Consider the following 27,427-nt stretch of genomic DNA (forward strand, 5'->3'; position numbering starts at 1 on the left):
TCTTCACTTGAAGTATGTGGATTTGCTTCTTTTATATATATTTCAAGCTGATGCAAACCAGTGCGCGATCAGGGACAGCGTCCAGGAGAGCCGACCCCACCCAAAGGCTTCATGCCTAGTGCCCTCACCCCCTTCTTTCGAATCCGGGGGTGAATTATGGACACAGCAGGCAAGGCAGTGCTCCCCATTCCCTTGGGGGCAAGGGAGGCTGCATACTCCCATATCAGCCTCTTAATTACCTTGTGTGGGTCGGAGAGATGTTATTGTCGGCCATCTTCCAATGCGCCCCTTGGTGGCCCCCCGACCTACGCCCAACCCTTATCCTAGCATCAATGTGTACAGTGGACTGTGGGCCACTATTGATTCCCCATGCTGCTGGATTCCCACTCATGTATAATTTTCCACATCAGGTAATCCAGGGGACTTCCTCTCTGTCCTCTTGGTTGTCTTTCAAAAGTAAGAAATCAAGGATCTGGAAGCCAAGCCTGATGAGGAATGGTTGAGGGAGGTGGCTCTAGTTCAGCCTGGAGAAGAGTAGACTAAGAGGTGATATGATGTCCGTCTTCAAATATCTGAATGGCTGTCCCATGGAAGATGGAGCAAGCTTGTTTTCTGCTGCCCCGGAGTATAGGACCTAGATCAATGGATCAAAATGACAAGAAAGGAGAATCAAACATTAGGAATAACTTTATGATGGTATGAGCTGTTCAATGGTGGAATGGACTCCCATGGAAGGTGGTGGACTCTCCTTTCTTGGAGTTTTTTAAACAAAGGTTGGATGGCCATCTATTAGGGATTATTTAGCTGTGATTCCAGCTTTGCGGGGGAGTTGTGCTAGGTGACTTTTGGTGCCTCTTCCAACTCTACAGTTCTATGATTCCATCACCACAGCTACTCCCATATATAAAAAATGGACATGAAATATGAGGGGAAATGTACAAAGAAAGTACATGCTTCCCCCAGCGATTGATGATGCACCACCAAGACTCGTTGCCTTCAGGAACACTTGTTTCATAACCAGGACTGACACTTATAGTTTCATCCCCATCTTCCTCTGTGATGAGTTCTACAAAGGCAACGCTGTAAAGAGGAAGAGGGAACTTAAGGAGATTCCCACCCCTTGGACTGGTTTTAAGTACAAAGGCAGGGAGGGAAGGGCTGTCTGGGGTCAGTCTGAGGTTGCTTTGCTTCTCCTGATGGACCAGCCTTTGCCATCAGAATAATGTGATCCTGGCTCATCATGCAAAACTTCCTGCTTCAACAGAGAGGGGCAGGGAGTCAACAAGCTCTGTCTTCATAAGCAAGCATGCACTCTTAAAATACAAGCTGGGTAAACTCTGCCACGAACCTTTCAAAACCGTGAAGATCTTTGCGCAAATCAGGGATGAACTTTGCCATTTAGCTCGTCTGTCATCTCTGTCCTTTCTCTTCTTCCAACATAGCATTTCCCCCCAAATCCTTTTTAATATATGTGAGGTTTAGAGAGTCTGGTTTTTAACCAGAGCAGCTAGAGAGACCCAGGGGGGTTTCCGCTCTTGCAAAGAGCTAGCTGCAAATTGCCAGCGGTGTAATATATAGAGTGTAATATTTATGATTCCTATGCAGTTCCCTCTCCAAACTCTACCCTAAACTCTTCTTGTTTTATGGGGCCTTGTTCTTTGCAAGTGCTTCCTTTCCACAAATCACTTGTAGCCGGTTGCCTTGCTGATATTAGCAGATCAATACGAGGGAGTTGTGGGGGAGATGAAGGCTTGTTTTATGTTATATATTCATATATAGGAAAGCCAGTTGCCGACATTCCATTGTGCAATGAGCATGGCCAAGAATCACTGGATGCCACAATGGCAGCAATTCTTTCCTTCAGCAGAAAGCTGTGCCTTTATTTGCCCCACATCTGATGTCATCTATGAAGTGGGCATGGCATGTCTGAAGCCATCTTGCAGGCTAAATGGTGGGGCTTGGAGATGCCCATAGCAAACCAAATTTAATAATCATATATATATATTGTCTTTCCTCTGTTCACTTTCATTTTATTCTTATTCTTACTCATTAGTTGCTTGTCACTCAAAGGTCTCCAAGTGACTTATTATTATATTATACTTTTTCTCCTGACAGGGACTCAATGTGGGTATAGTGCACCTATAATAGAAACAGCAAAAGCAAACACACACACGCACACACACACACACACACAACACATACATAAATACATACTAACTACCATAGGAGAGGGGGGGGGAATCATTTAATACATTAATATTTTATATAAGAGATCACAGAAAAACAAATGCAAGCTGTGTAAATGGTAGCAAACAACATTAGCAATAATCAAACAATCCTCCCACCTACTAATTAGCAGATAAGCAAAACCTCAACACCCTCTCTAAACCAAAAAACATTCACATTGAACCAACATTTCCCCCCTCTTAACCTCCTCTCCCAGTCCCGAATTCTAGTGTCCAGGTCAGCTGCTGCAAATCAGAAGTGGGTGGGGTGGGTGTGCCCAGGGTCCTCCTCCAAGGATGGTCCCATGTCTCTCTTCTCCCTTCAGAGAGGAGCAGTAGCAAAGCAAAGCAGGAAGGTAGTAGCAAAAAATTTACCTGCTTTGCATATCCTCCAGCATTCCTCAGATGAAAATAAGGGCATTGCTCACACCTCCTCACCAACAGACCCTCCTCAGCCCTCCATTTTAATATATATATATTTTTGGTCCTCTGCACCAGCTCAGAGCATTTCATATATATATGAAATCATATATATATCATATATATATGATACATTACATCAATCCAGAATTCTGTTCCATTGACTTCCTGTCCATCCTTTCATGGTTCCCTGAAGTTCCCCATTCCTGCTGCGTATTGTATTTTTTCTAACTACAGTATTTAGACATTCAAATTCTTCTCATTATAAACTATGAGCTTACTCCAAACCAACTAAAGCTCTAACATTTTTACAATGATTCTTTAGGTAGTCTGCAAATGGCTTCCATTCCTCTTTAAAACTTTTCTCCTGCCCTCTAATTTTGCTGGTTAAACTTTCTAATTCTGCATATTCCATTAATTTCACCCACCACTTCTCCTTTGTATGTTCTATCTCCTCTTTCCATCTCTGTGCATATAGGATTCTCGCTGCTGTAGTGGCAAACATAAATTTATTTGCTGCTTTGGTGCCTCGGACCTCATTATTCCTAACAGGAAGGCCTCTGGCCTCTTTAGAGAAGTCTTCCAAAATATATTTTTTTCAATTCATTATATATCCTTTCCCAATATTCTTTAACTACTCTACAGGTCCACTACATATCAGAAGAAGAGCAAATGCCATCACCACTTCACCAATGAGACACGGCATACACACCTGATTTGATTTTATTCTTTGTCTCAACAAACAAACATACACATTGACAATATAAACATTAGCAAGTTTTTCATTGGGGAGAGAAAATAGGTATATATATTGGCTGCTTTTACGGTTTATTTTCAGCAGCCAAACACCAGCTGTGAGGTGCCTTTTTCATGTTAACTCCTAATTGAAAATGAAATGGTTATTTGCCTTAAATGCCACCTCTTCACAGAGAAGTGCCAGCAGCATAGCCGCCAGCCAACGCATTAATGGTTTCAATCATGCTCATTGCTTTGAAGTGTGTTGTGGGTCCCTGCCCCTCATGCTGGAGTAGTTTTGTATTATTATTATTATTCTAATAAATGAGAAAAAACAACAACAACCTCCTTTTGACATTGGTGAGTCACCCACATTGTCCTGATTGTTTGCTTTGCTTTGTATGAATTTCTCTTGACCGTTTCTTATCTGTGGTTGCTTCTACATAATTCACTTGTCAGCTGCAGAACAGAGCAGGCCTGCCTGAATGTGCCATCACAGATTAATCGCCACAGAGAGAAGTAAACCTAGTGCATGAGCATCCCCAGTTGGGGCTGTGGCTCAATGGTAGAACATGTTTGCATGCAGAAGGTCACAGGTTCAATCCCTGACATCCCCAGGTAGGGCTGGTAAAGAAACCCAGGAAAGCATCTGCTCGTCAGGGTAGACAATACCCAGCTAGATGGTCCATCAGTCTGACTCTGTATTATACACACCTGTGAGGGGAGAGACTCCACCAGGCAAGGCCTCCTGCCACCTGCCTTTCTCCACCCTCCAGTCTCTGCTTCTCATTTTGTATTGTATTATGTTGTGCACTGTGGTTTGCTGTTTTATTGATTGGAGCTTAGAAAATACTTATTGTAACTGTTGAGTGGATTTCTGTTTAATTTTGAAATGCTGATATTTAATATTATTCTATATTGTTTTAATGAATGTTGAATGTTATTTTATTTGCATATTGTATTATGCATATTGTCTTATTTATATGATGTTAGCCACTCTGAGCCTGGCTTTGGCTGAGGAGAGCGGGATACAAATAAAATTTATTTATTTATTTAGGCACTTTCATGTTTGCACACTGGCCAACAAGATGCCCTTGGGAAACCTCATAACCTCCAAGTGTCCCGATTTTCCACGGACAGTCCTGGAACTGCAGAAGCTGTCCTGGTTTCTGATTTGATCCTGGGATGTCCTGTTTCCCCCCCTTTCCCTCCCCTCCACATCTCAGAAAACACTTAAAAGTGGCGTGTTTGTGTGTGTAGGTGCAAAAACGGAGCCCAGTTTATCCTGAAAATGCAATACCTGAACCAAATGAAGGAAATGGTGACGCCGGCATATGAAGCCCTTTCTTTAATTTTCAAAAAGGTCACCAACCCACTTCAAATTCTTTAATTGTAATGCTTCGGCAGCCCGCTATTTCTAAGGAAACGCGGGGAGTGCTGATTCCTTTATTTTAATAGAGCCTTACATGTCTATATGTGTGGGAAATTAAATGCGGGAGAAGTTTCCTGCTGTAGAATAGGATGTCCCCATTTTCGTTGGAGAAATGTTGGAGGGTATAATAATAATAATAAAATTTTATTTATATCCCGCCCTCCCGAGCCAATGCTGGGCTCAGAATGGCTAACAACAAAAAAAGTAACACAGTTTACATAAAATCGCAATCAATTAATTGAAATGCATTCTAAAATCAATTCATTCTAAAATCAATTCAAAATCAAATTAATGGCAACCATTGGGCTAGAGTTATATGTGGATTACCGAAGGAGGGGGTCAGACTGTAGCTTGGCCAAAGGCCAAGAATGAAACCTGCAGTTTTTAGCAACTGGCATTCAGAAGCATTACTGCCTCTGATCTTGGAGGGAGCGTAGTCATCATGGCTAGCAGCCATTGTTAACCTGAATTTGTCTAATCCTGTATTAAAATCATACGGGTTAGTGTCTACCATCTGCCTTCTGAACAGTTTAACTATGCACTGCATGAAGAAGGACTTTCGTTTATCTGCCCTGAATCTTTCAACATTTGGCTTACTTGGATCTCCACAAATACATTTAATTCCAGCATTACTGAGAAAAGGGGTGGGGAATCTCATGCCCAGAGGCTGAATATGGCTCTCAGGACTCCCTAGACAACACCAACACAAGACACACTCACCACAAGCCTGGATCTTTGACATCCTCAGCTGGGCTTTCTTGTAAACACAAGAGGTTATCTACTGTGCACCTGACAGCTCTTCTTCTTCTTCTTCTTCTTCTTCTTCTTCTTCTTCTTCTTCTTCGTCATTTTAGGAAGACAATTCAAAAGAAATTCTAAAATGCCCTGAGAAAGAGGCAAAAAATCGGAAGCCTCTTTTACATTGGAATAAAGATTTCGAGAAATCGGAGGTTGGGTTTCAGCACAGCATTCTTAAAGGATCCTAGGAAGATGGTGGAGAATTACATCCGACCCTATCAGTGCTATATGTTATGTTTGATTGTTAACCAGCCATCAAGCCATGCAGGTCATCACCCGATGCTGCAGCTCTTCAGTAAACATCTTGTATTTGTCAAGCAGGCCTCTGACAACTCTTACCATCTCCTTATACAGGCAGGATTTGAAATCAGGTCATTTTGTTCCGGTTCCTGCATGAACTTCCATCATGACTGTCTTCTTTGATGGTAATTAAATAGGCACAGAAGGGTTCTTTTAGGAAATCCTCTGATGCCTTGGAGAAAAAACACTTTTGGATATTTGGCTGATTAGGTATGCACAGATCTCTTCGAGTAAATGGGTCATTTAAGAAAGCGAAGGGGAGCCTTTTAAACAAAGTGCAAAAGCGTGTATCATATTCTCCAGGAAAAAAACTCCCACTGTGCTAGGTATATTACAGTGCAAATCCATGTAAAAGTTGAAAACAAAATTCCTTTAAAAAGAAAAGAAAAGGGGGGCTCCCCTTTGAAGCAAGGAGGCCAGTTTTGGTATGAGTGTTCAGTCTTCTGCTACCCTTGTTATCCCTGGCTTGAGGCTGCGGAGAACATTTTGCTTGACTTGAGCTCACTGATTCAACACATGTTAATGGAGCAATGGCACAACTGGTTTTGAACACAGCCTCTTTCGAGGCTGGAAGAATCAAGGAAGATGGTGGTCTATTGGAAATGTTCCTCCATGCACAGCTAAGCTTTGATGAACTTCCAGTCATGGTTACACTAGGAGGACTGTGCCAAAATTTTCACTTCTACTGTATATCGTTCCCACCCACCTCTACCATTCCCCGACAGCTACTGAGAAAACAAATTCCATTTGAGAATTATCCAAAAAGTTCAGTGAAGTTTTCATGGATATGATATTGGGGTTTTGTTGCACTTACCATAAAGAGAAGAGTCTTCTGGATCAAACCAGTGACCCATCTAGTCCACCATTCTGTTCTCACACAAGCAGGACCTGAGCACAAGAGCACTCTTCTCTCCTGTGGTTTCTGGCAACTGGTATTGAGAAGCATTTATTGCCTCCGACTGTGGAGGAAGAGCATAACCATTTTGACCTCTAACAGTTGATAGCCTTGCTCTCCATGGATTTGTCCAGCTCACCCAAGTTGGTTGTCATCATTGCCTCCTGTGGGAGTGAGTTTCATAGTTCAACTATGCACTGCATGAAGAAGTATACGTCTTTTTATCTATCCTTGCCAAAACATCAATATACTTTTTTAAAAAAGTTTCTATTTTATCAAAGCACATATGCACATTGATAAGTTTGTGCGTGCATGCGTGCAAGCTTTGTCAAGCTGTGCATGCCACAATTCCAGAATTAATGTCATGACTTTCTTTTTCTGCTAAAACAAGAATACAAACGAAAAGGAAGCTGGGGCAGAAAATCCAGGAAGAAGAAGAAGAAGAAGAAGAAGAAGAAGAAGAAGAAGAAGAAGAAGAAGAAGAAGAAGAAGAAGAAAGAATGGAATGGGAGAAATTTCCACACCTTCCTTGTTCTGCCCATTTGTGCTTGATATTTAGAAGAACACCAACTCTCTTCAAGAATTCTTAATCTGTAAATGTGGAGGGAGTATGGGGCTACATGTACCAGGCCTGGACCCTCTCCAACAACCTTCCCAAAGAATGTGAAAAAGTCTGAAGTGGGATCATAAATAGGTTTGGCTGAAGGTGTTTGTAATGTTGCCCATATTTTAAAACCCTTGTTGTAAAGGGTTGATGATTGGCAGGAGGACAGCAGGTATGTTTGAACAAACCAATCCCACTTCTGAACTTCCTGCTCAACTCCAGAAGGACAGGGGAGCACTGGAGCCCATGTCTTTGTGACACCTCTGTGGGTGCAAATGCAAATTAAACACACCTGAAGAGAGCTCTGACCTTGAAAGGAAAACTGGAACGAAAGGTCTCAGGTGTCAAGAGGACAGTAGGCAAATTAGACCTTTGTTCTGGCTCATTCTAGGACCTCCCTTGCCCCAATCAGCTCTCTTTCACTTCAAACTTCTGAAACACTAGGAAGGACTCTTTGCCTGGTTCCCCTATGCTGTAATTAAAGGGAAAGAGAAAGAGAGCCATAAACTTGATCTATAATAAACACAAACACACATCTGTTCAGTCTTTAACCAATGAACTTCCAGAAACAGAAGCCATGTAATTAAGTGCATAAATCAGTTGCCGGCACTTCATAAAAGCCAAGGTGTGGAGCAAGGTCACCCTCACCCTGCCTCTGGTAGTTCTCCTATGGCAAAGCTAGAGAGCAGCTGCTGGTTTTATTAATTTGCCCGATGATAAAAAGTTAGTTAATAATTGCGCATTTCCCAACCTTCCAACTTCACAAGCAGATCCAGCAAACTGGGGGGGGGGGGGGTGAGCCTTTTTTCAGCCTGAAGGACACATTTACTCCTGGGGCACATTCATGGGTGACAGTGGTGAGCAGCTTTAATCTGGTTGCAGGTTTCCCATAGGGGCATCTGTTTGGCTACTGTGAGAACAGGATGGTGGGCTCAATTGGCCTGATCCAGCAGGTTCTCTGTATGTTCTTAAAAAGGGAACTCAATATGTACCCCAATACAAGGGACCAGGCTGGGTAGTTATCCCCACATAAGTGAGGACCAACTTGCCACCTCATTAACTTGATTTTACAATTCAGTATAAACTGAATCCTGCCTTGTTTCCTTTGCTCAGGCACCAGGGAAGGCCAGCTTAGCAATTCTCTTGCTTGCTATATCTTGGATTGTATGAATTTCTGTGAGCATATTAAACACTAGAGGTATCCTCCTTCACTCAGTGCAATACCACTTATTTTTTGCAATGTAACATTTTATTAAATGTATATTTTATCCAGAAAAAGGTCATCTGCTGAAACATAGTGCTCAAGCTAATTTATGCTTTAATTGCTTGTTGTAGATGCAATTGAAATCCTCAGACTTTAACTGAGAATCACAGTTTGGGTAAACTATTCTGATAAAAAGTTGGGAAATAGCATATAATTCCTGCATTGCGGAAGTTTGTACTAGATGGCTCTTTAGGTCCCTTCCAACTATACCATTGTATGATTCTGGTCTATGATTCTATGTAGCTATGGAAACTCATTAAAAAGGCCATAACTCATTGGTAGAGCATCTGCCTTGCAAGGTCACAGGATCAAAGTCCTGCATCTCTAGGGGGGTTTGGAAAGGGCTCCATCCTGAAACCCTGAAGATCTGCTGCCAGTCTGTGTAGACAGTACTGAGCTAGATGAACTAATGGTCTGCCATGGCATAAGGAATTTCCACATGTTCCTGGCTGAGAGTCTTCAGCTTTACTTCTTTTATTGCTATGCATTAAAAGAAAATTATATGAAGGTGATGTATAGATGGTATTTGACACTTAGTAAGCTAGAAAAAGGGACGTGGGTGGTGCTGTGGGTTAAACCACAGAGCCTAGGATTTGCCGATCAGAAGGTCGGCGGTTCGAATCCCTACGACGGAGTGAGCTCCCGTTGTTCAGTCCCTGCTCCTGCCAACCTAGCAGTTCGAAAGCACGTCAAAGTGCAAGTAGATAAATAGGTACGGCTCCGGCGGGAAGGTAAATGGTGTTTCCATGCACTGCTCTGGTTCGCCAGAAGCGGCTTAGTCATGCTGGCCACATGACCCGGAAGCTGTACGCCGGCTCCCTTGGCCAATAAAATGACCCTAGAGTTGCCAATAAAGCGACTTCAGAGTCGGTCACAACTGGACCTAATGGTCAGGGGTCCCTTTACCTTTTACTTTAAGCTAGATAAAATGTACAAGTCTGAATCCAATATTGTTGGAAATGTAAAGAAAGAAAGCACATTTATATATATATGTTGTGGTTGTGTAAGACTGCAAAAGCTTTCTGGGCAATGATTCACAATGAATTGAGCGAAAAAAATGTTGAAAATACCTTTTGTCAAAAAACCAGAAGCTTTTCTTCTAGATACACTTGGAGAAGAGGTGCTGAAAGACCAGAAAGAAACTATTTATGTATGCAACCACATCTGCCCGAATGTTATATGGCCGAAACTGGAATGAGGAACTGGCTTCAAAAAGAGACAACTGGGAATTAAAACTGATGGAATACACAGAGATGGCGTAACTTACCAGAAAATTAAGAGATCAAGACGATAGACTTTTTGTAACAGAATGGGGAGAATTTATTGATTATATGAAAACAAATTTTAAACAATTCAAAATGTTAGCAGAATTGATATAAACATGAGCAGTAAGAAATCTAAAGAAATTATAAAGGATAAATTTGTAAAAAGGATAAATTTGCATATGCAGTAAGAATATGACAGAAAAATAAGAAACCGCAGAAGGGGAGGGAGGGAGGGAAGTTTCAGAAAATACTATTTGATTTGTGTAGATTTATATTCATTGTTGAATGTTGTAAAATAGAAAAACGGAAAATAAAATATATTTTTTAAAAAGAGAGTCTTCAGCTTTCCTCATTTTAATGATTGAGCTGCAATTTGCTGGGGGAGGTTAATTAATGATTCCAACACCACTTCACTCATAAGCAGCTCAGGACTTTAATTCCTTTTTTTCTCTCCCAACAGCTAAAGAAAAAGAAAAAGAAAAGAAATCAAGAGAATTAATAAAACCCACACACACAAAAAGCCCCATGTTTCAAAATCAATTGCCATTAATCCTAAATCTCCAGTCACTGTGCTGTTTCTAAATGGAAACAGTGTTTTGAGAGTTGCAAACGAAGTTTATCCCATGAGTAGCAATAAGGGGATTATGGAGATGCCCCGAAGTTCTGGGAAGTGACTTTGGTGGTTATAGGCCTTTTGGGTACATTGTTTGGGATTTTACCAGGGGAGGGAGAGGGAGGGAGATTTGAAGCCCTCTGATGTGATGTGGGTTTCTTTATATTTTTTGTAATTTATCTTTATCCGTTGTGTTTCTGCCAGCTGACCCAGAATAAAGCCCCGAGACTGAAGTAAAAATAAATGAGTGTAGATAGCATGGAAAGAAGAAAGGGGCACATTTCAGTTCAGGCTGGGTGTAGAAAAAAAAAACCCAGGCAAAGAGGGAACATTTCAAAACAGAAGTGCCTCTCCTTTTGTTGTCTTGCCATAGGAAGCTTTTCTTAGCCCCCCCCCCCCCCCGCCAGGAGCCATCACTGTGTAGCGAAACAAGGGAGGGCCTTCTTCACAGTGGTTTCCTCATTCAGGGACTCCCTCCACTCTGATATTTGGCTACACCTGCCCCCAAGTTCTTTGTTCTCGTGAAAATCAATCTGCCCAATCAGAATTTGGGACGAAAGTGATTTTCTGAGACTTCCAATTCAACTTCTTTGCCGAATACTCACAAAAGAGCAAATCTGTGTGCACTGGGGACTCATTTTCACCCCCTCCAAGAAATCTTGCAATCTTGTCGGAAGATTCAGTGCAGATAGACATAAGTACTTCATGTAGCACATGATTAGGAAGAGGAAGAGAGGAGAACTAGCCCTGCTGTACATCGGGGAGGGCTGTGTGGAGAGAGTCTCTTCCTTTAAATTCCTAGGAGTTTATCTCAGTGAAGACCTTACTTGGAAAATAAATGCAACCCAGGTGGTTAAGAAAGCCCAACAGAGACTCCATCTCCTCAGTATTGCGGAAGAATGATGTCAATCAACATTTGATGATCTCCTTCTACTGGTCAACAATAGAAAGTGGCCTTCCATACTGCATCAGGGTGTGGCACGCTGGTTTGACATCATCTGATAGGAAGTGCCTACAGAGGGTGGTGAATACAGCACAATATATTATGGGCTGTCCCCTGAAATAGCAGAAGGACGTTGCCTCAGGAGAGTGAGGAAAATTCTCAGGGATGATTCACACCCTGGCCGGCACTTTCTTGATCTCCTGCCCTCGGGCAGAAGATATAGAAGCATGATTAGTCGCACCAACAGGGTAAAGAACAGCTTCTATCCGTGGGCTGTTAGGCTGCTGAATGAAATGATAACAACAGGGCAACTGACTTTCGGGTTTGGTGGGTGTGCGTCAGTAAACGAGGAGAATTAAGACTAAGAGAGCTGAGTGGGGGGTGCTTGTGTAATCTCACTGTATACAAGTTGTACAAGTGACAATAAAGTATTTCAGTTTCAATTTCAATTAAACTATGGAACTCACTCCCATGTGAGGCAGTAATGGCCACCAACTTTGATTGCTTTAAAAGAATGCCATGGAGAGGGTGATTGATGGCTACTAGCCATGATGGCTACACTTTCCCTCCACGGTTGCTGGAAGCCACAGGAATGGAGAATGCTCTGGTGTTTGGGTCCTGCATGTTGATTTCCTGCAAGCTTCTGGGTGGTCGCTGGATGAATGCTGGACTAGATGGTCTTTGGCCTGATCCAGAAGGCTCTCCTTATTTTCTCATTAATTATCATAGTGCATATTGGAAAAAGCAGACTTTGAGAATTATGGATTGTTATACCAGTGTGAGATTTATTTTCCCTCACCCTCCTGGGAGCAGGTGATGAATCTCTCAAGGGCTGCCAGTTCTGCTATTGACCAATTTATGGGAGAAGGGTAATGTAAACAACGATCCATAAATTGGAAGCAGTCTCTCCACTGAGAACTTAATTAGTTTGACAGCACTCATCCTTTACCCAGTGTTTATTACCAAAGGTGGTATTTTTTAAAATAATAATAATAATAATAATAATAATAATAATAATAATAATAATGTGGGAGTCATTTAATGGGTACTTTTGTCATACTGGGCAGAGGGGTGTATGTGTGTGTTGGGGGGCGCCTTTCCCTCCTTAATGTCCTGGAAATGTCATGACATAGCATCAATCCCTTTGAGCAATCCTGGAGGAAACATGAGCACTGAAGATTTCAACTCCATCACAGTTGGAAGGAGAAAAGAAATTACTTCCTCATGCAATGCATAGTTAAAATACAGAACTCTCTCTCTCACGGAAGGTAGTGATGACTACCAACCTGGATCTCCAAGTAATGGAGGAAAATGTCCCATCACCATGATTAAGTAAAACTCAGCTGCCACTATGTTTGGTTTTCATGTCTGGAGTTGAAGGGGAGGTGGGGACACCATTTTGTCCTCATTCTCAAGCAGCAGAAGAAAATCAGTAGACCCTATTACAAGAAACATCAGAGATTCTAGGCAGACCAATGATTCTTGATGCCAAATTATGTCTGTTATCAGTCTTTGAAGATGACAATGCATAATTAATCTGTAAAACTCTAGTAATTGTTGTGGCCAGACTGGCTATTGTCCAAGGATGGAGAAATACATCAGCCTTTTCCCTTAACAACTGGTTTAAGAAGACTTTGCATATAGCTATTTCAGGGGGTCAAACTGACGCATTCCATATGTGTTTCATGAGGCATCTTTAAGCCAATGGACTCAAAGGCATACCAGCACAAGTAGATAAATAGGTACCACTGTGGCGGGAAGGTAAATGGCGTTTCTGTGCCCTCAGGCACAGAATGTCCCATTGCACCAGAACCAGTTTAGATGTGCTGGTCACATGACACAGAAAGCTGTCTGTGGACAAACGCCGGTTCCCTCAGCCTGAAGCGAGATAGCACTGTACCACATAGTCAAGTTTGACTGGACTTAATGGTCCAGGGGTTGTTTACTTGTGTGTGTGTGTGTGTGTGTGTGTGTGTGTGTGTTTAAAATGTCTATTTAAAAACAAACTCATGGATTACAAAAAATATCCCAGGAAATGAGAACAATCCTGAATTGTAACATCACACAGCAAGAAATTGAAAGTGCCATTCAGAATCTCCAATTGGGCAAGTCTCCAGGCCCTGATGGACTAACCTCCAAATACTACAAGGTTTTAAAGGATTATTTGATACAACCCTTGATGGAGGTTTGTAACCAGATCATGGAGGGGAGGAAGGCACCGGAAACGTGGAAAGAAGCTTTCATCACATTGATACCTAAACTAGAAACTGAAAAGACTCAGCTTAAGAACTACCGCCCCATCTCACTCCTAAATGTGGATTATAAATTTTTTGCGGATATCCTGGCAAATAGATTTTAAAAAGTATTAAATGAAGTGATCCATAAGGACCAGGCTGGCTTTCTCCCTGGTAGGCATTTGTTTGACAATACAAGAAACATTATTGATATTTTGGAGCTTCTACAAACAAATCTTAACACTAGAGCGGTCTTAATTTTTATTGATGCAGAGAAGGCCTTTGATAATATTTCTTGGATGTTTATGAAGAAAAATTTGGAAGGGATGGGAGTGGGGCGGGGGTTTGAAAATGGTATAGAAGCAATCTATTCAGAACAAAAAGCTAAATTGATTGTAAACAATGTGGTGACAGAGGAGTTTAAAATTGAAAAAGGGACACGTCAGGGGTGCCCCCTATCCCCCCTATTGTTCATTTCAGTTCTGGAGGTGTTGCTAAACATGATTAGAAAGGACCGGTTGGTTCAGGGAATTGAGGTCGGAGTGAAACAATATAAATTGAAAGCATTTGCAGATGACCTGGTATTAACATTACAGGAACCAGTCTCCAGCACTAAAAGAGTGTTAGAATTAATTTCTGATTTTGGTCGGGTGGCGGGGTTTAAGTTAAATAAGCAAAAAACTAAAGTCTTAGCAAAAAATTTGACAGGTACAGAAACAGATGAGTTCTCTAAAGAAACAGAACTAAATGTGGTTAAAAAAGTAAAATACCTAGGGGTGCATCTGACCTCCAAAAATTTGAATTTGTTTAAAGATAACTATGAGAAATGTTGGTCTGAAATCAAAAGAGACTTGGAAATATGGTCAAGATTGAAACTTTCCTTGTTAGGCCGAATAGCTGCTGTAAAGATGAATGTATTGCCGAAAATGTTATTCTTGTTTCAGGCCCTACAGATTGTGGACAAGGTGGAATGTTTTGGAAAGTGGCAGAAGGATATATCTAAGTTTGTTTGGCAGGGCAAAAAGCCCCGAATTAAGTTTAAAATACTAACTGATGTGAAAGAAAGAGGGGGATTTGCCCTGCCAGACTTGAGGTTATATTATGAAGCTGCAGCCTTCTGCTGGTTGAAAGATTGGATTTTATTGGAGAACACTGATGTCCTAGATCTGGAAGGGTTTGACAATGCGTTTGGGTGGCATGCATATTTGTGGTATGACAAGGTTAAAGTGCACAAATTGTTTAAAAACCATATTGTCAGAAGAGCAATTTTGATGGTCTGGACAAAATATAAAGACTTATTGGAGAGTAAGACTCCGAGGTGGCTCTCACCGGTGGAGGCCAAGGCACGTAATAGACTTAACATGGAGGCCCACTGGCCTAAATATTGGGAAATAATTGAAAAAATTGGAGACAATTGGAGGTTGCTGAGCTTGGAAAAACTGAAAACCAAGGTGCGAGATTGGTTGCACTATGCCCAAATCCAGGAGGTCTTTAAAATAGATAAAAAGGTTGGATTCCAGGTGGAAAAATCGAAACTAGAGACAGAATTGTTAGAGCCAAAAAATAAACTACTTTCGAGAATGTATAACTTGCTGCTTAAGTGGAATACACAGGATGAGATAGTCAAATCCGCCATGATAAAATGGGTGCAGGATGTGGGGCACAACATTATGTTTGCAGACTGGGAAAGGTTATGGAACACCGGTTTGAAATTCACGGCATGTACTGCCTTGAAGGAAAACATTATGAAAATGGTATACCGGTGGTACATGACCCCAGTCAAACTAGCTAAGATATACCACCTGTCTGACAATAAATGTTGGAAATGCAGAGAGGCGGAAGGGACATTCTTTCACCTCTGGTGGACTTGCCCGAAAGTGAAGGCCTTTTGGGAGATGATTCATAATGAACTAAAAAAGGTACTTAGATTTACCTTACCTAAGAAACCGGAGGCCTTTCTTTTGGGCATTGTAGACCAGAGAGTACTTAAGAAAGATAGAATTTTTTTTATGTATGCTACCACGGCAGCCAGGATCTTGATTGCAAGGCATTGGAAGACACAAGATCTACCCACACTGGAGGAATGGCAAGCACAGTTGATGGACTACATGGAATTGGCCGAAATGACTGGCAGAATCCGAGACTTGGGAGAAGAAACAATCGAGGAGGACTGGACAAAGTTTAAGGACTACTTGAAAAAATACTATAAGCTGTATGAATGTTAAAAAAAAAAAATGCACCTTTTAGGAAATTCTAGCTTCAGCAAACGTAAGTTAATGAAATGGAAATTAAGACACAAGAATTTAGAGGTAAAATAATGAAACAACTTTATTGTGTTTAATATAAAACGTACAAAAATTGAGTTATAGTACATTTGAAATTAGGCAACATGATAAAATGGAAGATACAATAAGTTTTGAAAAAAGTTAACAAATTGCTGATGTTTTATACTACAGAGAATGCAGGGTTGGGAGGATGCGGGGAAGTCCTTTATATTTGATGAAAAAAGAACATGGAAATTTGTTATTCTTTTTTTCTATTTTCTTATACCTATCCTTTATTCTTTTTTCTGTACTTCTTAAACTCAATAAAAATATTATAAAAAAATAAAAAAATAAAAACAAACTCATGGCTGGCAGCTTTCCACCAAATTTGATCTTATTTGGTACTGGTTACATACAGGTGAATACTCATTACTATCAGTCCATTTTGCTACCATGAACATGATACTCCCATTTTCTTGATTGGTCTTGGATTGAACCTGTAGATGTTCTGAAGTAATACAGTATGTAACAAGGAAAGGGAAAAGAGCCCAACCTGATGCCAGTGGGAAACCCACAAGTAGAATCTGAGCACAGGAGCATTGTCTCCTCCTATGGCTTCCAGCACAACCTTGATGGCAGAAAGTGAGAAGGAATTAAAGAACCTCTTAATGAGGGTAAAAGAGGAGAGCGCAAAATATGGTCTGAAGCTCAAAAAAAAAAAAAAAACAAAAAAAAAAACCCTAAGATCATGGCCACTGGTCCCATCACCGCCTGGCAAATAGAAGGGGAAGAAATGGAGGCAGTGAGAGATTTTACTTTCTTGGGCTCCATGATCACTGCAGATGGTGACAGCAGTCGTGAAATTAAAAGACGCCTGCTTCTGGGAGAAAAGCGTTGACAAACCTAGACACCATCTTAAAAAGCAGAGACATCACCCTGCTGACAAAGGTCTGCATAGTTAAAACTATGGTTTTCCCAGTAGTGATGTATGGAAGTGAGAGGTGATCTGATCGCCGAAAAATTGTTGCTTTTGAATTATGGTGCTCGAGGAGACTCTTGAGAGTCCCATGGACTACAAGAAGATCAAACCTATCCATTCTTAAGGAAATCAGCCCTGAGTGGTCACTGGAAGGACAGATCCTGAAGCTGAGGCTCCAATACTTTGGCCACCTCATGAGAAGAGAAGACTTCCTGGAAACGACGCAGATGTCGGGAAAGATTGAGGGCACAAGGAGAAGGGGACGACAGAGGATGAGATAGTTGGACAGTGTTCTTGAACATGAGTTTGACCAAACTGCGGGAGGCAGTGGAAGACAGGAGTGCCTGGTGTGCTCTGGTCCATGGGGTCACAAAGAGTCGGACACGACTAACGACTAAACAACAACAACATGGCTTCCAGCAACTAGTATTCAGAAGCATCACTGACTCTGCCCATGGAAGCAGAGCATAGTCACACCCACACACTCAACACACATCTTTGCTGCCCAGATAAAACTACCATCCCATCCTTCTCTCTACTCCCCATCAGGATGTTGCTGAAAGCGTTGTTCAGCCACACCATAAAACAAATCAACTGTGTAAATAGGAAGATACTTCTAAGCAGCAGGAGCAGCAGAGAAAGATGCAGTGATAAAATGTGCAGTGCCCAAGTGCCAATCTTGGTGCAAATGGATGGCAGAAATGGACAGAACTGATCTGGTTCTGTAAACCAAATAAATCCATTTGCAGAGGTGGTTTTTCTCCTCCATGCAACTTCTCCTCTATCCTTTAAGACAAATACATCCCAAAAGATCAGGGGAGAAAGATGTCTAATGAGTGAGATGTCAGCCTTTGTGACTTCAGAGGCTTATTTTAAAAAATGGAAAGGAAAACAGATCAAACCCTCTCCCCCCCCACCGTCATTTCCCCAATGCAACATGTTTGCCTTAAGGTAAAAATCAATCTTCAAAGCCTTTTACTGATTTTTCAAAAGGAGAAGTGCCGTGTTTAATAAGTTCCTGAAGTGATCATTCAAGAAAGTATTCTTGAGCTGAAGGAGGGTGTGTTTGTGTGTAACAATATGGATTTCAAGGAAACAGGTGATATCTTTAAAGCATAACTTGCCTCGAGAGCTACTAAGGTTTTATGGACAAGACTATTTCAGAGCATATTTGTTATTTACAGACACAACACTTTGAATGCACTGAAGGACAAATCACTGGCAACGAAAGGCTCATAGCTAGGATGGGGAACTTCAGGCTAGGGAGTTCTCCAGACCTTAGGACTCTGCTCACACCCTATCCTCACCAGCTCTCCTAAGCATCTTCCTTGGGTGCTTTTGCCTGAGCATAAGGTGTGCTTGAACTCTAATTATGCTTATTGCTTTCCTGGATGGAGGATAAAGAGGGGTGTCAGAGTGTTTCAGGAGCACTCCTCCACTCGAGTAGGACCCTGGTCGAGTCACATGCCCAACTGGCATGTTCTCTCCCTCCTGGTTGTTTGTTCGGGAGTTTCATTAGCTTTCTTCAGCCCGAACATCACAGTGACTGATGTCAACAGGCATCAGCACACTTAGGGATCTGCACAGTTTTGCAGCTTGCGTAACAGACCTCAGCAACTCAGCATTTTGGCTAATCTACTTTATTTACATATAAACACACACGGAGCACTGCAACATGGCTCCCTCTCTCTAGCATCAGACAGCAAAGAGAAAAAACAAAGGACAATAGTCCCATTGCATGGAACACAGTAACACAAACATCCTGTCTCCGTCACTTCCCACTTTGTGGAGTTAAAACATACACCGTCATGTGATAGACAACAATCCCATGACTGCAATCACGGAGCAGGAATTCTAACAGAGTGTGCCTAGAAAGTAGTCTACAGTGTAAAGGCAAAACCTACTATCATTGCTCCACCCATTTTTGTATCAGGCCCCTCCCACTGCTGGCATTTGGCCCCTGAAGGTTTATCAGAAGGGAAAGTAGATCTCAGTCTGAAAAAAAAGGTTCCCCATTCCTTGATTACAGGCAGGCAACTCAGGGGAAGAGTAGAGCCTGTGCATTGCATGCAGAAGTTCCCAGATTCAATCTCCAGAATCTCCAGGCAGGGCTGGGAATGACCCCTGCCTGGAATCCTGAAGAACCATGGCCAGTTACTGCACAGAAGACTGAGTTAGCTAAGCCAGTGGTCTGACTCCTAATTGACAAAGGAAGGGAAATGGAGGGAGAGGTAAGAACAGAAGAAAAGCCTGCTAGATCAATGCATTACTCACATGTAGAAGGCAAGCATGGTGAAAGGGAATGCAGGCCCATACACAGAACCCCACTTCCAAACCTGTGCTTCTCCCCTCTTTGATCATAACATTAACATCTGCTGCAGGGAACTTTCTCGGGGCCTGGAGGTTTCCTTCATGATATGAAACCAGCTCAGGGTTAGGGTTAAGATTCAGAAGACGGGAAGTGAATATGAACTATCATTTTTTCCTTAGGACTGGAAAAATCACTCCTAGAACAGAAGGAGAGGCCACTTCTCCCCTCCCTTGAGCACTTTGCACTTTCAAAGTGAAGGAAGAGACTGCTTAGTTTTTACCCAAATAGTAAATGGCGCTTATTCTGTGCAGAAAAACGGGAGTTTAAAATGCCTGGCAACCCCAGTCTCCAAGTGGCAAGAGAATGCCACTTGAAATGTAGTTTAATGAAGACATGGGAAATGCCTACCCATGTGTCTCTATGACAACAGAGCACTCTCTTTAGACATGTAAATAGAAGTTCTTAACTGGCCAGCTAAGCCCATTAACATTAGAAGAAACTAGTCTGGGTGTTTCAACAGATTTCCTCTTATAGATTTTAACCCTACAGTTTCAAGATCACAGTTTTGGAAGGGACCCTCAGATGTCATCCAGACTGACCTATCAAACCTACAACACTACCGTAGTGATCCGACTCAAGTTTGAGCGTATACTAATTGTATATTCAACAAATCCTCACTATCTCATTACTACATTCCTCATTAGCTTCCTTGTGATCTTATATGCATTGGCCAATCGACTCAGCACCTTTTCCTCCTTCCAAATTCTTGATGGGATATTCAGCACAAGCGCCTCTCCAGGTAGTGAGCATTCTCTTGTTGCTCTAGAAAGCCTGGCAAGAATCACGTGGCCTTTAAATTATGTGGCACTCATCACATTATCTCCTCCTCAAATACCAACAGGAAGAAAACTAAGCTGATGGGGGGGGGGGAGATGACGGCTGCCTGAAACCAGCTCCTACCCACATTGCTAATGCCAGCAGGAACAACATAGGTAGATGGGCTAATTCCTCCCAGGACAAAGAACCAGAGCATTAATTAGCTTCCTATCTGTGTTCTAGCACAAGAACAAAAGTTGCCAGGAACCAGAGTCCTCACTCAAAATGGAAGTGAATTTTAGCTTTGAATTAATGGTTGAATCTTTTGAGATATATATATATATATATATGAGATTTGTGTGCCATAACTACATCAGTGTGAAAAGGGAGAAGCCAGCTATTATCAAACCTGTTTCAAAGGGTGATTTGTAAATATCCCCCTGCATCCCAGGGACCCTGATCAGTTTTGTGTGTTATAATGAGCCTTTTGGGTCCTTTTTTCTGACTTTATACATAAGCAAAAGATAAGGCTCCCTAACAGATACCTTTTGGCCTACAGAAATTTAATTACTTGTTGGCGGGATGCCTTTCAGATATGGAAGCAACAGGGTGGCTTGGGAGCAAATGTAGTCTCCTTAAAATAAAATAAAAACTCTTTTGAGAAAAGTCAGGTTTTTTTCTACTACATATGTAGGAGGAGAAGAAAAGACTTAAGAATGACAGAAAAACAGATGCCCCAGAGCTGCCAATTTATTAAGGGCAGTTGCTGGTTCCTGAGCAACGTCACTCATCAATCACTGTTGCTACCGCGCATGTTGAAGAGATTGTGGAGTCCTGTCCAAAATTGTGTCAGTGCAACCTGGTACAACTTGTCATTATACAGTGGTACCTCAGGTTAAGTACTTAATTCGTTCCGGAGGTCCGTTCTTAACCTGAAAACGTTCTTAACCTGAAGCACCACTTTAGCTAATGGGGCCTCCCACTGCCACCATGCCACCGGAGCACGATTTCTGTTCTCATCCTGAAGCAAAGTTCTTAACCCGAGGTAATATTTCTGGGTTAGCGGAGTCTGTAACCTGAAGCATATGTAACCTGAAGCGTATGTAACCTGAGGTACCACTGTAGTTGATTTTCAGCACCCTCCCTTCTAGGTCCTGAGCATCCTGTTCAGTTGATCCTTAAGGGTCACCTGGAGAAGCAGGTAATGTCCAGAGAAGTAATGTCAAGGCAGCTGAAGACCAGTCAGAGTAGGCAAAGTCCATCCAAGGCAGGGAAAGTGAGGTCAAAAGCTCTCAGAAGGAGAACCCTGCTGGCTCAGGCCAATGGCCCATCTAGCCCCATGGAAAACCTGCAAGGTGAACCTGAGCATGAAGAACGCTCTCCCCTTCTGTGGTTTCCAACAACTGGTATTCAGAAGCATTGCTGCCTCCAACCGTGGAGGCAGAACATAGCCATTGTGGCTAATCCAGTCCTCTTTTATAGCCATTCAATTTGGTGGCCATCGCTGCCTTCTGTGGGAGTGAGTTCCATAGTTGCGTGGCGAGCTCCCGCCTCCCACCAGTAGGAATAAAGACACGTGACACAATTATATTAGGTTAATGGGCTAAAATTGGACACAACTTTATTGGTTACAGGTAAAGAGTGGTATTGGCTTAGGCATTGGCCCTATCCGACTATCCAGCTTCAGCCTGTTTGCTTGAAGACCGGGAAGGGTTAGGCCCTGACCTCCATAGGCTTCGGACGAGGCCATGCCCCCCCAGAATCCTTTTTCGGACTACCCTTCAATATTTGGGGGAGGTGATGACGCTCCTCCCCCCAACACATCTACATAACAATACCCCTACCAATGCCTAACCGCCAAAACCAAAGAAGTTGTGACGATTTGCTACGAGGTAGGCGAAAAACCAAATGGCCAGTGCCAATTGGCCAAGTGGAAAAAATTCCTATCAGGCCCCTTAACGGTGACCAACCGAGGCCCATAGCAAGGTCGAAAGGGGAACCTTGAAGGGCGGGCAGGTCGGAAACCAAAGTAGCTGAGCGGCCAAAGAGGGAGATCCCGGTATGCGCTTGCCTAAAATGAGGTAAGCCACACCCCCTGAGCCAGCCGATCAGCTGGCCAGGGGATGACACAGCTCGAGGATTCCCCTGATCATGTGGGGGCTGGAAGCCACCCTCTGCACGCGTGTTGGGGGCATGAAACCCACAACACCACCTCCTCCCGAGGTTGGAAGTGGCTTTTAACTGCGCATTGCACGAAGAAGTAATTTTTTTAATCTGCCTCAAATCTTCCAACATTCAGCTTCTTTGGTTGCCCACCACTTCTAGTATTATTAGAGAAATGGCCTGAACACCATTTTGCATCCTGACGACGCCCCAACGCATTTATTCTTTTGGAGCATTGTTGTGGGAGGTTGTTATTCTGAGCAGTTTCTTGGGGTTGGGGTGAGTAAGAAAAAGAAGAGAAATCTCATAAACTTTATCAGAAAAAAATGCTTTCCTAGAGATTTTGACTCAGTTCTATTTATTTCTGAGAATCACGACGTCAATCCGTTAGACCCCAAATCCTTACTGGAGCTTTCAAGTAACTTGTACATCAAAATGTGCAGGGAGTGGGATAGGGGGCACACATTCTGCACCTCTTGCAAACACTTGCATTTCGCCTGCACTGCTCCAGCTTACCTGTGTTGAACACAGAGGCATGAATGGCTTCCTCTAAGCTTGTTTGGATAAGAACCTAAGAAGAGCCCAAGAATGACCTTGTCTACTCCAGCATCCATAGTGGCCAACCGCTGGGAAACCCATAAACAGGACCTGAACACAAACACATTCTACCCATCTGTGGTTTCCCATAAGAACTTAAGAAGAACCTCCTGGATCAGGCCAATGTTCCATCTGGTCCAGCATCCTGTTCTCACAGTGGCTAACCAGATGCATGTGGGAAACCCTCAAGACGGCCCAAATGCAAAATGACTCTTGTCTCTTACAATTTCCAGTAACTGGTACAATGGACCTGCCATGTATGGTCCCTGGGGTCTATGCACAAAGGCAAAATCATGCAGAATCAGGAACCCTTGGAACTGCTCCCCCCCCCCCCCCGGTGAGGGCTACTTACCAGTCTCTTGGGTGTTTGGAGGATGGCTCTAGGATGCATTCCTGCAGCCTTCCCAGAGCCCAGGAAGTGAGGCAGAGAGCTTAAAAAGCTCTTTCTGTGGTGGGAAAACCTGCTGAATGCACTGGTGAGGGGGGAAAAAACAAATACAACAGATTTTCCCAATTCTATATTTATATATTCCCTCCTTCCATACACACAAAAAGTTGTGGTTGCGTAAGTAAAGTGAGCTTAAGTGGCTGCCCATTGTATTCAGAAATGTCATTGGCTTTGACCATGGAAGCAGAGCAGAGCAATCATGTCTAGTATCCATTGAAAGCCTTCTTCTCCACGATTTTTCCCCCAGCATCTTCTGAAGCCATCTAAGTTGGATGAACATGTTTAGAAGCTTCCACAAGATCAGGAACAGTGCACTTTGAAACCCTGAAGAGGACTGAAGTGTGAATCAAATCCCACAAATCAAATCCCCACCTCCTGGGCACTTCCACTATTTGTTTAGGCAGCTGGTTTCTTCTTCTGACGGAGCTCTGGAGGGATAATTGCATTTGCTGTGAAGTATGGAGAGAACGAAATTGCACAAAATTAATATTGATTCCAATTAAGACATTTATCTCCCTTTGCTTTTCAACTCTACATCAAATGCAATTCTTGCTGAAGTTCATGCCACAGCAAACAAAATTATACTCAACAGAGTCTTACAGTTTTGCCCCAATTACATTTTTGTTGTTTGTTACCGAAACATAGCATAAGCTGAAATGTTCCCAGGAGGCTGACAAACTGGCTAAAGTCAAGTTGTGTTGAGCAGTACTTCGCAGAAGTTTAGAGAGTGAGGTTCATGTTTCTGAGTAGAAAAGTTGGTTTTCAAAGGGTGCAAGCATCGACTTCGTGGTCAGATGTGTGCTGTTTATGTGTGGAATTGTGCCTGCTTGCATTCATTAAAAAAATATAGTACAACATTCTTCTTAAGGGATTCTTTCATCTTCACAGTGTGATTATAACCAATCAAGGATCATGCAATGGCCAAGGTTACATTCTAACACCACACAGCCAATCAGATTTGGCTTCTGAATGAGGTCACCAAAAGCAACAAATTCCTTCCACTTTAATGTGGCAGGAAGGACCATGATTCACTTTTCCAGGCATGCTAAATCTTTCTCCCAATCCAGCTCTAGTAAGTTTCCTGTAGTTATACACTGCAATGATTTATTAGGGCACAATGCAGATGTGAATTGCAAATTTGGGTTTGCATCTCTAAGTGCATCCCATTGAAGGAATCCAGTGTGGATAGTTGACATCTGAGCTGGGAAGCAGCTCTCACTGCATTGGCCACATCAGAACTCCCCAGCCCCTCAACTTTCATTTGGGAGCCTGCATTCCCTCAGGCTACCTCAGTGGGACTCATTCCATCAGCTTTGCTGGGGACCCAGCTCCAACAGGTATCTCCTGCCCTTGAGCTGTGCAAACTGGTCATTATAGGAACAACTCTTTAAGAAATAGTGCCTAAGGTTTTTCCTCTTCCATCCTCATCCTTCCCCGACCCCTTGTGTGCCCTTTTTTTTAGGATTGTAAGTCTGCAGGTAAGGACTGTCTTGTTTTGATAATATGTAAGACACTCTAGGAGCTTATTTGGCTGATGCGTGGGGTACAAATGTGTCAAAGAACCCACAAAAAACCAAATATGCACATGCTTATGTTGATGATGTTTATCCAATGTTGCTCCACGTTTTGCTCCACTTTGACAATTGCATGTGACTGGATTAGGTCAGAGGAGGGAGTAATGCCCTAGTTTGTATTACCCATGGATGTGTGCCCTCTTCTGTTTCCTGACCTGGACCCTTGCAAACAGATTCCCATTCAAAAGGGAGAAAAGAGGGATTCATTTTACATGTGTGGGTGGGTGGGGGATTATAGTATAACCTGTTTCCTCTGGCCCAGATTTCAGCTCAGTACTCAAATCGACCTAATTCTCACCATGCAGATTGATCTGAAAATTATGTGATAGTGGGTAATTTTTAACGGCTGGAACAAGGGAAGGTGAGATTCAGGGAGATAAGAGAATCAGAGAATTTTAGAGCTGGAAGGAGTCCCAAGACTCATTTAGTCCAGCCTCTGCAATGCAGGAATCACAGCCAAAGGACCCCTGAAGAGATGGCCATCCAAATTTGTTTGAAAACAATGAAGGAGTGTCCTCCACCTTCTGAGGGAGTCTTTTCCATAGTTGAACAGCTCGTACTACCAGAAAGGTATTTTTGTTTGGTTGGAACCTTGTTTCTCGTAATTTGAATCCATTGATTCAATCCTACCCTCAGAAGCAGCAGTTCAAAGATGCCTATCATATCACCACTCAGCCTTCTAAGGCTAAACATACCCAAACTAAGCATGCCCAACTCCCTCAACTGTTCCTCATAATTCTTGGCTTTCAGATCCTTGATCGTTGTGGCCGTCCTCCTCTGAACATATTCCAGCTTGACAATATCCTGCTTAAACTGAGGTGCCCAGAACCAGGTGATCTTAGTGATTTTACTGGGCTAAATTTTACAGGGGCAGGCAGTCTTTCGTGGAACCTGGTCCAGAGTTGTTCAGGGCTTTGTATACAGTATTAACAATAAGACCTTGAACATAGCCAGGTGACTTACTGGCAGCCAGTGCAGTTCTATCAGCACATGTATGCCATGTGCATGCCCATAGGTGCTCCAGTCAGCAACATGTTTGCAGGATTCTGCACCAGCTACAGCTTCTGGACCAAAGGAAACCCCAGACTGAGCACAATAGAGTCATACGCATTTGACACAAAAGCGGTGCACCAAATGCATATTTTCTGGATGAACACATTGCAAAGCATCAACAGGTGTACATCTTATGCAAATACATACAATTTAAATGCAGACTTTGTGTGTGTGTGTGCTTTGTTTTTTAAAAAAAATTCTACACCAGTGATGGAATTGATCTATGAATGTATGCCAGTTGACACTGAAACATAATCAGATTAATCTGGTCAGTGCATTCCTACATAACATTGAAAAATGTGGGTGTAAGGGTTGCCTGCAGTCAGAGTTATGTGGGGGTACATTCCCACATATATATATTTTAATGATATGCTTGCCAAGAAGCTATCAGTGGGCTGCATTTTGCCCAGGTTCAGAAACAAAACAATTGTCTCACAGCCCTGTTACGATCTCTCTCATAAATCAGCATATCACTGCAAACCAGCTCCCATGTTTTGTCTCTTTCTCCCACCCTCTGGATTTCATTATCCCATCACATAAAGGCTTAGCTGGGCTCCTGCAGTGACAAACATCCCAACTGGTGGCTTGCTGTGCATCCTTGCCATGGAAGCTGCTTGCTACCAATTGGCCCACCCTCTTTGGTGGACGTCTGCCAGATGGCAGAGCAGTCTATCAACAAAACTGCATCTGCCACTGTGAAAAATTAATTTTGCTTCAAATGAGCGCTGTGCCTCATCTCACCATTGCCTGCAGTGGAGGCAGCAGCTGTGAAATATCTGTGTGGAAACAACACACCCATGGAGATGAGGGTCTTTGTAGATGGAGGGGTCTGGGGAGGTATCCCTGCACAAGTAGGAATTGTCATCACCAGCTCTGTCTAAAATGAACACCAGCTGAAGTTTGGGTTTCTGCACCTATCTAGCCTGAGTGAAAGTTCTGCAGGATAACCAGCCTCATTTAACCAAAAGCTTGGATAGCTCACTTGGTAGAGCATAGCACTCTTAATCTCAGAATCATGGGTTTGAGCCCTACAATGGGCAAAGGATTCCTGCATTTCAGGGGGTTGGGCTATATGACCCTCATTGTTCCTTCCAGCTCTACAGTTCTATGATTCTATATGATTCTATTAATGCATGAAGGGGTTAAGACAATTAGAAAGCTGTCCTGCCAGGCTTAGCTCACCTTGAGAGGGACTAGGTCATTAAGCTTTTGTTCCCCTTCAGCCTACCACAGAAGTTCAGCATGGCCATTACAAGCCACTCTTGAGTTTCTATATCAATAATTTAGAAACTCCCCTTACTGTAACTATGCCAAGCTTGACTGCCTGTGCAACTCTATGAATGCTGTATGGAAAACCACATGAATCTGACCTTTGCAGAGTTTGTAAGTAAACCATTTTTAACTTACCAAACATGTGGTCTTTTTCTATGCTAGAGAAAGAGGGGAACTTAGGAAGGAAATTGGCAGAGCACATTTTAAAGGTCTAATCACCTG

Source organism: Podarcis gaigeae (assembly GCF_964106915.1).
Source record: "Podarcis gaigeae genome assembly, chromosome: 8".
Lineage (NCBI taxonomy): Eukaryota > Metazoa > Chordata > Lepidosauria > Squamata > Lacertidae > Podarcis > Podarcis gaigeae.